Here is a 15871-nt window from a genome sequence, read left to right as displayed (position 1 = left end):
GAATGGACCAGCCACCGTCCCCCTGATGAGCAAAAATGAGTCCGTTCAGATGTGCAACGCTTTCTGTGACTTGTGGGGGCTTCTCCCAAGCCTCTTGAGCCGTAAAGCACTTCCGCCTAAGTTATACACTGTTCATTGCAGACTTAGCTCATGTTTGCATGGCAAAGTATTATCAGGCAGCCCCTATAACACTGTATGTCTCTGTGTATATGTGTGTGTGTGTGTGTGTGTGTGTGTGTGTGTGTGTGTGTGTGTGTGTGTGTCCATGCATGCATGCGTGTGCGCATGCAGCTTGCACACAAAGAACAGGCCCTGGTGAAGCCATCTGGTCTAACAAGGAGCTGCGACTTCCACCCACGACTGGCTTTCTAGAAGTTTCACATCCTTCCAGCAGCGGGCAGCGATGGGATCCATACCGTTTCTCTCCAAAGAACAGAAAGGGACTCTGTTTGCCTCTGGTTTAGCATTTTCTTCCACCGGCCCCCAAAAGACACATGGAATGGGAGGGGGGGCACGTGAAGAGTTCTCGCAGTTTTAGGAGGCGAATTAAATCGTCCGTTGAGATGGCATTGCCGAATTACAGTGCCTGGTGATCGTGACTTTAAACCAAAAGAAAGGAATTAAGTGCACTTAAGAGTTCCAAAACCCTCAAGAAGACTTTGCTGTTGTTACCTTGTTCTCATGTGCCATCCCTCAAGTGGCTTCCAAATTAATGTAATTTGCAAAGAGGCCTGCCTGCTAGCATGTCGGGGAAAGGGGATGGGCGGAGAATAAAGAAGACAACAATGTTGTGGCACCGTAACTGCTATGTTTGAGTGTGAGTTTTTGTGGACGAGTCCCACTGTCATGTCTGAAGAAGGGGACTTGTCCACAGAAGCTCACATTAAAATATATTTATTTATTTATTTATTTTGTTTATTTAAAGGTATACCCACCCATTGAGTGAGCATGCCGCTACTGTGGGCAGCTTACAAAATATTGTTAAAAACCATATAAAACATGAAAAAAGAAAACAAAACCTATCACACACACACATAAAATCAGCCATCTGGGTCATAAGAGGGCAGACCACGGGCTGGTGTAGATTTACAAAAGGGTGGTGCTTGGGAAGGCTGGGTAAAAAGCCAGGTTTTAATTTGTTTGCAGAAGCTCAGGAGGGTGGGGGGCCAGTCGCACCTCCCGCAGGAAGGGAGTTCCAGCGCCGAGCGGCCACTCCTGAAGAGGCCCAGTTTCTGGTCCTCTTTTCGAGTGACCACCCTCAACGTTAAAGGTGGGAAGATGACCTGAGGGAGAGCCGCTCTGCCCCGTAGCAAGGTCCTAAACCATAAAAGACTTTATAAGTTATCACAGTGCACGCGAGCCTGGACAGGTGAAAGGTGGTCAAATTTTGAGGTATCCGTGACCAGTCTGGCCACAGCATTTTGCCCTTGCTGCAGCTTCCAAACCGCCTTCAAGGGCAGCCCCATGGAGCAGTCAGTCTTTATATAGCCATCAGTCTTTAAGGCACCACTAAGTTTTGGTTTTTATTTTTTTTGCCTGACCTCCAAATTAATGGCAGCCCTAAAAGGGTTTTTGAAGTACGACGTGTTCCACGAGGGGTTTACCGTTGCCGCTCCCTCAGCTGAGCGTTCATGGCTGAGCGGGGATTTGAACCCAGGTTTCTCGAATCTTCGTTCTGAGGTGCCATCTCCTACAGCAGCGGGTCTCGTGGTATCTGAAAGCTTAGTAGGTTTTATTTGGTATTTACTTTTGTGGAGCGTAGCCCACGCCATCCGATGCTCCACTCCATGAAAGCTTTCGGTAAGTTTTAAAGAGGAACTCTTATCCAGTGCTGAAAAAAATAAGAAACAGCGTTACTTTTGCATGACTTTTTTGGGGGGAAAGCTTTTCATTTAGCCGTCCGAAGCACAGCATAAGCCACAGCTTGGAACATGGGATTCATTTATTTATATCATTTCTGTGCTGCTTTTCTCTACCTAAACAGATCCAAGGCAGCTCACAATGATTAAAATACAAATAAAATTAAAAACACAATCAATTATTCAACTAAAAACAATGAAACATAGATTAACATAAACATTGTCTTCTGAACCCATTTAAAAAAAACATTTTCCAAAATCCACTTTGACAAGATAATAATTGTGTGCTGTCAGGTTAATTCTGACGTACGGCGATCCTTTTTCAAGGTTTTCCAGCTAAAGTGGTTCATCGTTTCCTTCTTCTGGAGGGTCTCTGGGACCCCCGTGCAGCTTTATTTATTTATTTATTTTATTTGTACCCTGTCCATCTGGTCCTAAGACCGCTCTAGGCAGCTTCCAATATGACGTTACAGCAATTAAAAAATAACACAAAGATTATTACATCAAATATCTTCCAACAGTTACAAGACAGAAAAATAACAGAAGAAAGTGAGTCCTCCTCTGCCATTTAATAAGGTTGCACCGGACAAAAAATCCAACTTTTTTTTTCCTGTTGCACTTTTGACTTCCAGATTCTGGCCCGGCAGGACCAGTTTTGTTTTCTTTTAAAAACACTAATCTTCAAGCTCTGCTTGCACATAATTAATGTCCTATGTTGTCTGACCTTGCATTGACTGGGTGGTACCTGTAGGCAGCCTCTGTTTCCCCCTCTCCCCTGCCCCAATAAACATGGCTATCTTATTCTTCCTCTTTTTTCTCCATCTCCTATGGGGTTTCTTGAGGTGGGTTGGGCTCAGGTGGCCCTCTCCAGATCCACAGGTCAGAAACTGCGATGAAGCAATGAAGGAACAAGAAATGGGGCTATGCTGTAAACCCCCCATCCCTGGACAGATGCTGAAGGAAGGTGCCATGGCTGATAGGCTTCATAAGGCTAAACTGAACACGTGCCAGTGTCTGAACTTTCTATATCGCCCAGTGTAGACACATGCTAGATGGGCGGTATATAAATCTAATAAATAAATAAATAAGCAAATATATCATGGACGTCCCGAGACATGCTTCCCGGAAGTGGGCTGCTTGGAAGTCTCAGGAAAAGCTCATTACACCTCTCTGCCTCTTTGGCCCTTGGGCCGCCTTCGTCTCCACCTGCACCAGTCCTGTGCAAAAACTCCACGGGGCAAAGCCTGCGAATGAAATGATTTCAAAGTGTGTGTGTGGGGGGGAACGGAACCACAGGATTCCTCTCTGTCGCTCTGCGGGTGGGGCGGGGGGGGAGAGAGAGAAGATGCTCATGACCCGCGTCACCCCTTTCCCCTCCCCAGCAGCTGGAGCATCAGAGGGCCTCCTGAATGCCTCAGCCCTTGCTGAAAACTTAATCAGCGGCTGATGAATATTTCACAAGGACAAACAGGCCAGGTGGATTGGGAGAATCTCTTATTTACAACCCACCAGAAGACAGCAGGGCAGAGGGAAGGAGGCTTCTCTTCACACACACACACACCACACACACACCACACACACCACACACACACACCACACACCACACACACACACACACACACACACACACACACACACACACACACACACACCCCTACCTGCGAGCTCTGGGGAAAGGCTGCGCCTCGGTGGTCAAGCTGGAGATGCTTTGCCATGGAGGGCCGATGGGTGGAGAGCTAAGCATCTCAACTTTAGAAGAAAGACATGCCTGTCTATACATGGAGTTCATAAAAGAAGACATCTGAGAAGACAAGGGTTCCGGGGAAAGATAACAATGTCGGGGGAAAGGGATGGTAATTAGGGAGAAGGAAGACCGGCCGTGAGATGGATTGAGTCAGTCAAAGAAGTCACAGCCTTCACTTTGCAAGACCAGAGCAAAGCTGTGAACGACAGGACCTTCTGGAGGCCATAAATATACAGGGTCACCCTAAGCTGGAGATGGCACACAGGGCAACAGATAATAATGACATGCTGAAAGGTCAGTTCTGACCTTTGGTGATCCCGTCCAGGGTTTTCTCTAGGTACAGAGTACTCAGAAATGATTTGTCATTTCTGCCATCTGGGGGTGCCCTGGGACGGCTCAAGACCACCCAGGCTGGCTTTTCTTCCAGGAGGCACCGTGGAGAACCTGAACTCCCAACCCATGGACCTGCAGCCAGAGGCCTCACTCAAAAATAACTACAGTGGTGCCTTGCTAGACAATGATAATCCATTCCACTGAAATAGCTGTTTAGCGAAATCTTTGTCTAGCGGAAAGCATTTCCCCATTGGAATGCATTGAAACCTGTTTAATGCATTCCAATGGGGAAGAATCGCTGTTGTCTAGCGAAGATCAGCCATAGGAAAGCCGCTTTGCGAACCGTCGATCAGCTGTTTAAATCACTGTCTTGCGAAGCTTAGGTCCCAAAAACACCTGTTTTGCAAGCACGGAGGGAGCTGTCAAAATCGTTGTCTAGCGAAAATTGGTTTGTGAAGCAGGGACCAAACATTGTCCAGCGAAATTTCCCCATAGGAATCACTGTTTTGCGAATCGCTATAGCGATTGCAAAAAGCCAATGTCTAGCGAAAAAACTTTCATGCGGGGTAACTGTCTAGCGAGGCACCACTGTAAATAGGTGGCTGCTTGAGAAGGTAAGGCCTTTGGCAGAATGGAAGAACAGAGTTCAGAAAAGTCTCTTGTCTGGATTAGACCTTTCAGTCTCCAGGTTGGCTCAGCTACGTATTCGGATGGGTGGGTGGGTATGTTCCATGTTCAGCTTCTGGCTAAGCTCTTGCTGGCTCCTTCTTGATCCATCTCTGTAAACGACTAGGCTTTCTGCACTATGATAGGGTCTCCTTATGGTTTACTGAAAACATTTTTATTGGTTTATGAAAACAGTTTTCTGCAGGCTACGCACAGAGATATTAGGATGGGAGACAATCCATGAAACAATTCAGCGACATCAAAATAGAACCTGCAGGACAATTAAAAACACCCACACCCACACCCCGAAGAAATGATCACAGAGGGTCAGATTACACCCAAATGTAAACTTTTAACTAGGCGCGGAAGTCTGCCCAGTGTTGGCGCCGATCTAACTCCCAAGGGAGGGGTCCCCACAATTACAGGGCTTCTGGAAAAAGAAAAGAAAAGGGGGGGGGGAACTCCTTGGCTTTTCCGTGTGGTGTACGATTCCCACCTGGATCAGTTCTTGCCTCTTTGTGCAGCTGTCGAAAGGACAGGATTTTGTCCTGTCTCCTGAAAATTTGAAGCATGACTCAGAAGAATAAAATAGGACTTACTCTTTTCTTTCTTTTAAAAAGACCATAATAAATACACACAAGGTGCATGGCCACGGAGGGACTGGGGAGGAACCTGAGAGGGCCCGGGTGCGGTCAGGGCCATGTTGGGAAAGCATTCGTTTGGAAAACCTTTCTGGGAGGATTTTAGAAATCATTCCAGGTCTTAGCCAGAGTGTGAGTCTGGATCTTGCCACTGGTCAAAGATTAGGTCTCTGGCTGCATGGCCAGAGGTTGGGAGCTTTGATTCCCCACTGCACCCCTTTGAGAGGGGCTGGACCCAATGATCCATGGGCTGCCTTCCAGCTCTGCAGTTCATCACTTGATAGTGATGATGATGATGATGATGACACATCCTCATCCTCATCATCAGAGCTGTAATTAGAGATTTTGGCACATGGCATGAAATAAAGGGGATAAAAATAAAAAAAATTAAAAAGGGGATGGTGTTTAATAATTCTTTGAAATGCACTGCGCCTTGCGTTTTCTGCAGCTTACTTAAAATGAATAGATAGAGGAGGAAAACAAACAGCTTTGTTGAAACTCCTAGTTAGGCAGCAACCAGTTATTTCACAGGAATGGTCTGAATGGTGCCTCTGGAATGTCCTCTCCCGGGACTGATCTTACACCAGAAGCTTGTACAAGACACAGGAAGCCAGATTTCGGTTAAATATCAAGAAAATCTTCCTAACTGTTAGAGCAGTACGACAATGGAAGCAATGACCTCAGAGGGAGGTGGTGAGCGCTCCAGCACCGGAGGTCTTCAAGAGAAAACTGGACCACCCTCTATCAGATCTGCTTTGATTCGGATTCCTGCCTTGAGCAGAGGGGTTGGACTCAAGGGCCTTATTCCAATTCCATTATTCTATGATTGACATACCATGCTATATTCTTCTTGCCATGCATCAGTAGTTATACCAGCAGGTGTGGTTTGCATCTTTTCTTACAAAGCACACTTAGAACTGCACAGCTAGAGGAAACCCTGTGGTTTATTAAGTCCAGCCCCTGTCAAGGGGGTACCTCTGGATCCACATCCGGATACCTAAACCAATGAGCTATCCAGTAGTTCTGTGACACCCCCCCCCCCCAATCCACACACCACCATTTCATTTAAAAATGAGAGAAAGCTGCTTAGATACATTTACTAATCTATTTTCCCTGCTTGGCCGGGGAAACTCAAGAGATGGGGAAAGAAGAATGGCCTCAAAAAATGAGGATGTGCTAAAGGGAAGGATAGTTCTTCAAATGGAGCACCATCCCCCCTTAAAAAGGACATAAGGCCACCCCATATAATGGCCACCTTTCCTCCACTCCCCTTGTAGCCTGCCAAAAACTGTTGAGTCTGTTCTGCCCGTCTTCTTCTATAATGGTGGACCATCAAGCGGTTGGGTCAATCCCAGAAGTTTGTTGAAGGGGCATGCTTACCCAGCGATGGCCTTGCCCCGGGTGCTTAATCTGTTGAGCTAAATTTTGTCTCTTCACAAAATGAAAGTTTGAAACTGAAGTTTTGCTCAACGGGCCCTTCAGAATCAGGACACAGAAGCCACCTAGCGTGGGGAGGTGGCTCCCAGGGATACAGCAATGCACTCTGACATTCACCACATTTCTGAAAGCCCATTAAAAATAAGATTTTTAAATCCCATAAAGTGAGCAGGGTTTTCACATGCTTGGCCAAGGTGGAGCCTTTAACGAGTAAGACATAGAGTCTGACTATTTTGGGGGTGGCAGCTCCGATAAAATCATCTCCTTCTTCCTAGGAACCCGGTCTTCTCAAACCTTTCCAAGATGGAAGCAAAAGAGTTTACCAAGCCCGCTGGACACAGATTTGACAGCTTTGCCTTTCCTTTAAATTTTTAATCTCCTTTCTTGATTTCGTGAGGCTCTCTTACATACCTGTAAGTAATGGTGTGAATAATTCTCTTTGTTCAGTTGAGTCATTTAGGTTCTGATAGAGGTTTCAAAGCAATTTCTCTTTGACGTACAGGTTGATTTACATTCCGTTTGTTAGCGTTGTATTAGTTGCTAAGTAAACCCTAGTATCTTAGCACCTCAGTCTCAATATGTGATATAAATATGAGATAATTAGAGGACATGCCGAACCTAGGCTTATGGGGCTCGGATCCAAGTACAGTGGTGCCTCGCATAGTGACGATAATCGGTGCAGCAAAAATCGCTGCAAAGTGATTTCGTCGCTATGCGATATTAAAAAGCCCATAGGAATGCATTGAAACCCCTTCAATGCATTCCAATGGGCTTCAGACTCACCTTTAAGCGAAAATCCTCCATACAGCGGCCATTTTTGCTGCCCAGTAAGCAAGGAAGCCGTCTCAGAAAACAGCGGGCAGCCATTTTTTTAACCCGGTGGCCATTTTGGAACCGCCGATCAGCTGTTTAAAAATTATCGCTTGCTTTGCAATGATCGGTAAGCGAAACAGGGTACCGATCATCGCAAAGCGATTTTTCCCCATTTAAAGCATCACAATGCAATTGCAAAAGCGATCACAAAAAGTTAATTGCTATGCGATTTCGTCGTTAAACGGGGCGCCCGTTAAGCGAGGCACCACTGTACTGTACCAACCGTCTTCCACTGGATGGAAGGATTTAATGTTAACAGAATTTATTCCAAAATTCATTTGAATCATCCATTATTCCACACAACACCAGGCAGTCTTAAAGATGGGTGTTCTATGTATCCTACGGGAGTCACTGTAACCTTAAAACTGCAGAGCTGGAAGGGACCCTATGGATTATTAAGTCCAGCCCCTGCCAAGGAGGCACAGAGGGGACTACCAAACTATCCAGCAGTTCATGCCCAAACTTAGTTCCCATATGTACTACAAATCCCAAAACTCCAGGCTACATGGGCCAACGTACCCCAATCAACAGTGTCTTGAGACCCAAGTTCAATGGGACTGGTCACGAGGTGCCTCCTTTTTTTCCATGATGTAGCATCGTAAACTTGATTAAAAAGTTGAACCTCCACACCGAGCTGCCTTGGGTGTTCAGTGCTGCTGAAAGAGTTTTGTTAAATTAATTAATCAATTAAGAAAGAGACTTGGGGGGGGGCTTTTACACTCACCCCCAGCAGCGTCTGCCTCATGACTTCCTGCAAATCAGCACCCAGATGGGTGGGAGGGAAGATCTGTGTATTCAGGGCATCCCAAGAGATTAGCACCACATTCCAGACTAGATGGGGGGGGCGAAGGAGGGGCTTTTAATTTAGGCTTTCTCTGGGAGGTTATGTCTGTTAATTAAATATCAATTGATTGTTTGGAGAACACTTCCTTGAGTTTATCGCATTTAGGCCAGGGAGATCACATTCCCCTCTCATTAATGCTCAGTGAACACAATCCATACACAATTACTGTCTTTATTAATACATCTCCAAGTTCTGGGGAAGTTTTCGGCAGTTAATATTTGCAGGAGAGCTTTGCAGTGAGTTCATTTTGTCAGGGTTATGCTAATAATGCAGACACCTAATAAGCGGCGTAATTATAAGCAACATCCTTCTAGTTAGTCCCTTTCTTTATGCCAGTTAAATATCTCACCCAGTTTTTTTTCTGGGCTTTAATTATGCCTCCATCATCATGAAGGCCCCTTTCATTGAAGGAAGGTCAGTGAATAGGGGAAGGCCGTTCCAGTCAGGACTGGCTACTGTCTGGCAGGAAATGCAGGCACCCTCCGCTTGAGCTGCATCACAAGGATGTTGTGTAGATAAAGTACAGAGGAGGAGGGAAGGGTGAGGAGAGCCATCCATGTTACCTTTAGCTCCTTAGAGGAAAAATGGGATATCAAATGGAAGGTCATTAGAGTCCATGGCATCCCACAGCTTTTTCATCCCAATATCCTGCCCCTGATGGTGGCAAGCAGAGGCCTAGCAGTAAAAAGTGGTTCCCTGATGCCCTGTCTTTCTTTCCTGTTTAAGTAAATTAATAGAAACATGGAGACTAAATAAGAAAAGTCTTGAAGGAGTTTTTAATTTTGTTCAGTTCGAAAGAGTCATGGTTCAAATTCAATTTACACTCCACATTTTCTCAGAGCAGTTCACAAAAACAAATCAATACAATTGTTATAACTTCGGCTATAATATCTATTGATTTAAAATATTTTGACCCCGCCTTTCTTCTTAAAAAGGACCCCAGGCGGCTTACATCACTGAAAGATAATATTTAGAGCCAAAAACAATGAGTATATAAAGGTGGCTTATATCAATAAAAGACAATCTTTAAAGCTAAAAACAATAAGTATACAAATACTTAAAGAAGCATAAGGACCATAAAGAAGGTTGACTGCCGAAGAACGGATGCTTTTGAATTGTGGTGCTGGAGGAGGCTCTTGAGAGTCCCCTGGACTGCGAAGAGAACAGACATATTCATTTTGAAGGAAATCAGCCCTGAGTGCTCACTGGAAGGACAGATCCTGAAGCGGAGGCTTCAGAGAAGACTCCTTGGAAAAGACCCTGATGTTGGGAAAGTGTGAAGGCAAGAGGAGAAGGGGACGACTGAGGATGAGATGGCTGGACAGGGTCATCGAATTTCACCAACATGAATTTGACCCAACTCCGGGAGGCAGTGGAAGACAGGAGGGCCTGGCCTGCTCTGGTCCATGGGGTCACAAAGAGCTGGACAGGATTTAATGGGTAATCAACAACAACAATACAAATACTAAAAAACATAGTGAAAGCAGTAATGAATAACAATCTGCCTTAAAAACCCCACTCAGGCAGCCTGATGGAAAGCTTGCTTGAAGAGAAAGGTCTTTGTCTGCTTGCAAAAGGACAGCAAAGAAGTGAGAACATTGTAAGAAGAATTTAAGTAACCTCAATGCAGAGCCATCAGCCACTTAACAGCCGACCCAGGATTCCACTTGCTGTAAAAGCAGGGAGAGGAACATGGTTGTATTCAGAGACTGAATAGAAGGTCCTTTGCTCACCCATCAGGCCCCATCTGATCAGAAGAGGGGAAGATCAGCAAAATTACCCTCAAGGCATGTCAGGGATGAGACAGAGAGGGAGAGAGCAAGACCTTTGGAGACCAGTGCTGCCCAGGAGATCTAGAATCCAATTTTCTCCCTCTGTCTCTAACAAAAAGACAAGAAGGGGCAAAAATGGAAAGAGAAACGATGTTGGCAAATTTGCCTGGGGGGTGGGGGGCGTGCAGGCTGCTGGCATCCCTCCTAATGGAACCAGGAGCAGCTAAGATCTAACCGCTGGATCGCTCTGGTTCAGTCTTGCTCCTTTGAAGATGTCCCTGCATTTCAGAGAAGCAAGACTGGACCAGGGTCTCCCGCCAGGCACCTGGCCATTTCATCTGGCTTCTGTATACACTTTTCACGGGGGGGGGGGGCAACCCGTGGCCCTCTGCTCTTTCTTCAGAGTGGACCAGTGCCCAGAAGGATGTCCCCTTCTCTCTCAGCAGCCCTCTCTCAGCAGGGAGGAAGAGGAAGGAAAGAGGAAGAGGAAGCAAGATGGAGGGATGGAGAAAAGAAGAAAGAGAAAAGGTGGGAGGAACGGTAGAGGTGGAGGACCTGGTTTCACAGAGCAGTAAAGGGATCTGCAGGAGTTGTCCAAGGTTCTGAATCCGACCCACCAAGCTGGTTCAGGCCTCAGGCTGGCTCCGTGGCTCCCAGGAAAGCCTCTTCTGGGAAGGGATGTCCAGGCCAGCTTTTGGCCTCACCCACGTCCTGCTTCAGCCTCTCCTGCTCCTGGCATGCAACCGCCTACAGGTTGGGGGGGGCAAGGGGACACACCCTTTGCTGGAAGAAAAGTTCCCCACCCTTGCATTCTACGTGTGCTACGCCTAACAGCCGTGGAGGGTAAGGAGGCATAAAAGGCAGCAAGGGAAGGGGAAGACCAGAAAAGTATTCTCTTCTCCAAAGGAAGAGCAGAAGCATTTATTCCACTCTGGCAGGCTCCTCGTTGCATGTCTGTTCTTTCACCGGTCATGAAGTTTGTCCCTCAACTGGTCCTACAACCAGGAACTTGCCAGTGCCGGGCGATGCTTATGGCTCCCACTCACCTTTCTGCTCCGTGAGCAAGGTGGACAGAAACAGCTGGTGGAAAAGAAGAGCCAGGGAAAGCTGGCAGCTCCAGGGAAGGATTGGGTGGATTGGGCCCTGCTGCTTCATATATGCCTCTGCAGTATCCATGGTTTACTGTATGATTTAGAAATATATACCTCAGCATTTGGGGGCTATGACATCCCTTGGTGTCTTGCCTTGGTGGATGAGCACCCAAAGCATAACAGGATCGCTGGAACGAGCATGCCATCAGATCTCAAATCGTCCTTGGGCAGTCACCCAAATGCATAAAATAGGTGTAGAGAATCCAAGGGATCTTACCTCTGTGTGTGTGAATCAGTCTTCTGCTGGTAATAGTCCAGACACACACATATCCCCAAGCGTCAAGCTCTGTTAATGGGCAGATGCAGGTAGCAATTAGCCAACTGGAACATCCATCAATAGCATTAAGAGGAAGCTAAGAATTGGTGCCCAGTTTTATCTTTTCCCTGAAGCCCTTTTTGTTTTTACTTTTAATTTTTGCAGATTTGACAAATCGAAAGCAAATTGGACTAACAAAGAAAAAAAACGAAACGAAAACAGAGCAAAAAAAGATAAATACAATAATGTTTGTTGTTTAGTCGTTAACTCATGTCCGACTCTTTGTGACCCCAGAGGTCAGCAAATGCTGAAGCTGGAGTCCTCAGGCCTCTTGTATTGTTAATAATAACGGTGGTTGTTGTTGCTACAAGACCAGCTACTGGAGATTTGAAAGACCCGGCCAGCCGGTGAGATCAAGCGTATGCAAGAAGCTGAGTCTCCCATCCTGTCTCTTCTACACTTCATACATTCCGGTCTCTGTGCTAACTACCAGTGGCACCTAGTACTGACAGCCACCATATGCTGAAATGTGTGGCCATATGTAAATGAGATTTAAGCATGCAGGTTATCCCCCATGGCACCTTGCGTAAAGAAGACCGCATGGCAGCGCCACCACTGAGCCGTGCATGCATGAGAGACTTTCTTAGGTTTGCACGTGGAGTGGATTCTTCCCCCCACCCTCCAAACCATCCACACGCTGTCTGGGGAATCTTAGCCTTTCTTATGCAGAGAAGCCTCAGAGCTTGGCCATTTAGGGGTGGGGGTGGAGGGAGGAAGAGGAAACCAGGAGGTGAAATATGCTCTAAGCAAGCAGCAGCAGCAGTACCTAGGTGAAAGTAACATCAGGTCAACAACCTCCACAATACAGTCCCTGGGAGTCCGTTATGGGCCATTAAGGTTGCGTTTTTTGTTTGATGTTTTCACAGAATTATAGAATCATAGAATCATGAAGTTGGAAGGATCCTTTAAGGTCATCAAGTCCAACCCCCTGCTCAAGGCAGGAAAACAAATCAAAGGACATCTTACCAGGTGGTTGTCTAACTTTTTCTTGAACGTATTCTCAAAGGCTTTCACAGCTGGGATCTGATGGTTGTTGTGGGTTTTTCGGGCTGTTTAGTCATGTTCTGGAGGTTTTTCTTCCTAATGTTTCTCCAGTCTCTGTGGCCGGTATCTTCAGAGGACAGCACTCTGTGTTCTGGTGTAATGTGTGAGATAGCTGAATATTTGTAATCTTTTTCCATGGTGAATTGAATATTTGGGTGAATGCTATTGAGATGGTTTAGAAATTCTTCCAGTTTTTCTTCACCGTGGCTCCAAACTGCGAAGGTGTCATTCACGTATCAGAACCAGACTGCGGGTGCGAAAGGTGCTAAAGCCAGGGCCTGTTTTTCGAAATGTTCCATGTAGACGTTTGCTCTAACCAGGCCGAGGGGGCTCCCCATGGCCACTCCATCTGTCTGTTCATAGAAATCATTATCCCACTGAAAGTAGCTGGTCGTTAGGCAGTGTTGGAAAAGGGCCTTGATGTTTTCTGGAAAGATCTGCTGGAGGAGTGTCAGAGTGTCCTTTATTAGTACCTTGGTAAATAGGAATACTACGTCAAAGCTGATCAGTCTGTCCCTGGGGTTGAGTCTTAGGCTGCTGATCTTGTTTATGAAATATCTTGAGTCTTTGATGTAGGATGAGGTTTGTCCGACATGGGTCTGTAAGAGGGTGGCTAGGTGTTTGGCTAATTCATATGTTGGGGAGCTGATGGCACTTGCAATGGGCCTGAGTGGGATTGAGTCCTTGTGGATTTTGGGAAGTCCGTATAGTCTAGGTGGGAGAGCTTCTGTCTTGCAGATACATTGAAAGACGTTGGGGTGCAGGGAGGAACTCCTGATCAGCATGTTTGTTTGTTTTGTGATTTTGTTGGTTGGGTCCTGTTTCAGTTTTCTGTAGGTGGTAGGGTCTAGAAGTTCCCTGATTTTGTCCTTGTGTTCTTCTGTTTGCATGATTACTGTGGCATTGACTTTGTCTCCTGGCAGGATGATGATGGAAGTATTTCTGGGTAGCCAGTTCTGCTCTTTTGCAGGATGGACAATAAAACTCTTATACCACTTCTGGACTGGTGTGTCATCTTTTAAGTCTTCCATGATAAAATGCAAGGTCATATAAATATACAAGTGCTTACAAATTGCTGTGTCTTTGTTACTCTAAATCAGTACCGTATACTTGCGCATACGTGTACTGGCATTATGTTGCTTTGACCTTGGAAGGGATGTGTGTACCAAGGAATAAAAATATACTTCTTGGTATGTTTTCAGACTCAGCTGAAATCCATCAGGATGATAATGGGCTCAAATCACAAGAAGCCAGATTTTGGCTGACTATCAGGAAAAACCTCCTAACTGCTTGAGTGGTTTGACAATGGAAGCCATGACCTTAGGGGTTGGTGAGTGTTCCAACATTGGAGGTTTTCAAGAGAAAAAGGGCCAACCCTCTGCCAAATCTACTTGGATTTGGATTCCTGCCTTGAGCAGGGGGTTGGACTGGATGTTCTTTAGGGGCCCCTTCCAACTTTATGATTCTGTGATTCTATGATGCCTCCATTTCATCATTGGGGTGAAAGGGCCTATTGGCCTGAAAGAACATCATAAGCAGCCAGCCCATCTATCTGCCTCCAAAGCCGATTTCCTATCCTTTCTCACCTTCCTCCCTGCTTCATCTGTGGTGGAACAAGGGACAGGTGGATGGAGATTTCTCTCCTGACCACCGCCCTGAGGTTACAGCACCTGACATGCAGTCCTGGCTATGGAAAATGGGCCAGGCTTCAAGAGTTTTGGGAAACATAAGTCCTCAGAAGTGTTGGGCCTCTTTTTGAGGCTCAGGTGAGTGGCTGGACCTTGACCTCACCCTTAATGACCTTATCAAGTGCATGAGAAGGATCCATTTCGGCTGAGAATAAAAGGAGCAAGGGCTTAATTTTGGGGGCCTCCAGAATCCACCTGGAGGCCTCCTGGAGCGCAGCTTCTACTTTAAGTTGACCCCCTCTCGCTCCTGCTGCTTGAGCGCAAGCCACCGCGTGCAGCGAAGGGCAAAAGCGAGGTGCTTTTTGCTACCAGCACTTGCCCGTCCACCCTCCTGATGCCTTCAACGGGAAGATGGAGATGAGGTGACAGATGGGAAGGGGGGGGGAGCTGCAAAAATAGGATCATGCATCTTTAACTACGTCCCCCAGCTTGGCAGGTTGAACTGCATTTGTGATGCCTGGCCTAACTCTGCGGGGTGTGTGTGTGTGTGTGTGTGTGTGTGTTGGCGGTGGGGTGTGTGGAATGAAGGCAAGGCAGAAGGCAGTGTCCCCCACCCCCAGGTTCACATCCTTCCTTACCTGAGAAGTGGCAGCAGCCGCCGAGCTGGGATGAATATTTCATGGCTGCTCTTGTGGGTCCTGGCACAAAGCCGTTGGGTTGGTGTTTGTTGTCGCAGCTGCCCCGGTTTCCTCCCTGCTGCTTTTCTGGTGGTCCCTCAGCCGGAGCCGCCGCCTGTTCCCAGAGAGATAAGCCACTCCTGAAAGATTGATGGGCTGGGAGGCCAACGCCTGGCTCCTCTCGGAGAAACGCGGTCACTTTTCGGCCACTGTGCTGAGATGCTCCTCTCTTGGTGCAGCCACGGAACGGGACCGCCTGGGGTGAGAAATCCAGCTGAGAGGTCTGAAGCTGTGCCAGGCACAAAAGCCAGCGAAAGGGAGCTCTTAGCCTCAATTCTGCGACTGGGCAGAGTGCTCTGTCTGAGGGCCAAACCCAACCAGACGTGGAAGGGGCTCCTTCCGTCCGGACAAGTCTCACTGTCACAGGGGAAACTTTTCACACCTCCCGTGTTTTACAAACCAGCTTGTCTTATTTTTTTTCTTAATTGGTCCTTAGGTCCACTTGCAGGGATAATTTTTCAGACCTGAAGGTCTGCCTGAATCATGTCTCTCGGACAGCTACGCTTACCAGCTTCTGATGACCTGTTGCCTGTAACAGACGTTGAGACTTCCTCGGGAGAAGGCTGAACACACTGCAGGAACCAAAACGCCATTCAGCCACGGTCCGCAGTGAGGTCAGGCCTTTTAGTTCTTAATTCCAGCCCTCATAGGTGATCCCCATCAATGAATTAGAGCCCTCATTGCTTCCTCTAAGAATTAAAACCCTCACAATGGTGGAGGTGAGGGGAAATGTATTAGTCGGGGGCACTAAAAAAACACAAAGACTCTAGTGGCATCTCTCTCTCTCTCTCTCTCTCTCTCTCTCTCTCTATCTATCTATCTATCT

The 15871-nt window shown here is 46.8% G+C and overlaps 1 long non-coding RNA gene across 1 annotated transcript; it reads right to left on the bottom strand.

Annotated features, from left to right (window-relative positions):
* Positions 1–1471: 1471 nt before the first annotated feature.
* On the bottom strand, positions 1472–15265 carry LOC140707020 (uncharacterized). Its single transcript, XR_012087027.2, has 4 exons — positions 14947–15265; positions 11538–11606; positions 8073–8206; positions 1472–1831 (listed from the first exon to the last, which is right to left on the bottom strand). It is a non-coding gene; the product is annotated as an uncharacterized LOC140707020 (long non-coding RNA).
* Between the last annotated feature and the right edge of the window lie 606 nt (positions 15266–15871).

Source organism: Pogona vitticeps, chromosome 4 (genome assembly GCF_051106095.1).
Source record: "Pogona vitticeps strain Pit_001003342236 chromosome 4, PviZW2.1, whole genome shotgun sequence".
Taxonomy (NCBI): Eukaryota; Metazoa; Chordata; class Lepidosauria; order Squamata; family Agamidae; genus Pogona; species Pogona vitticeps.
Note: the sequence above shows the minus strand (reverse complement) of the source record. Positions and strands in the feature narration are given on the sequence as shown.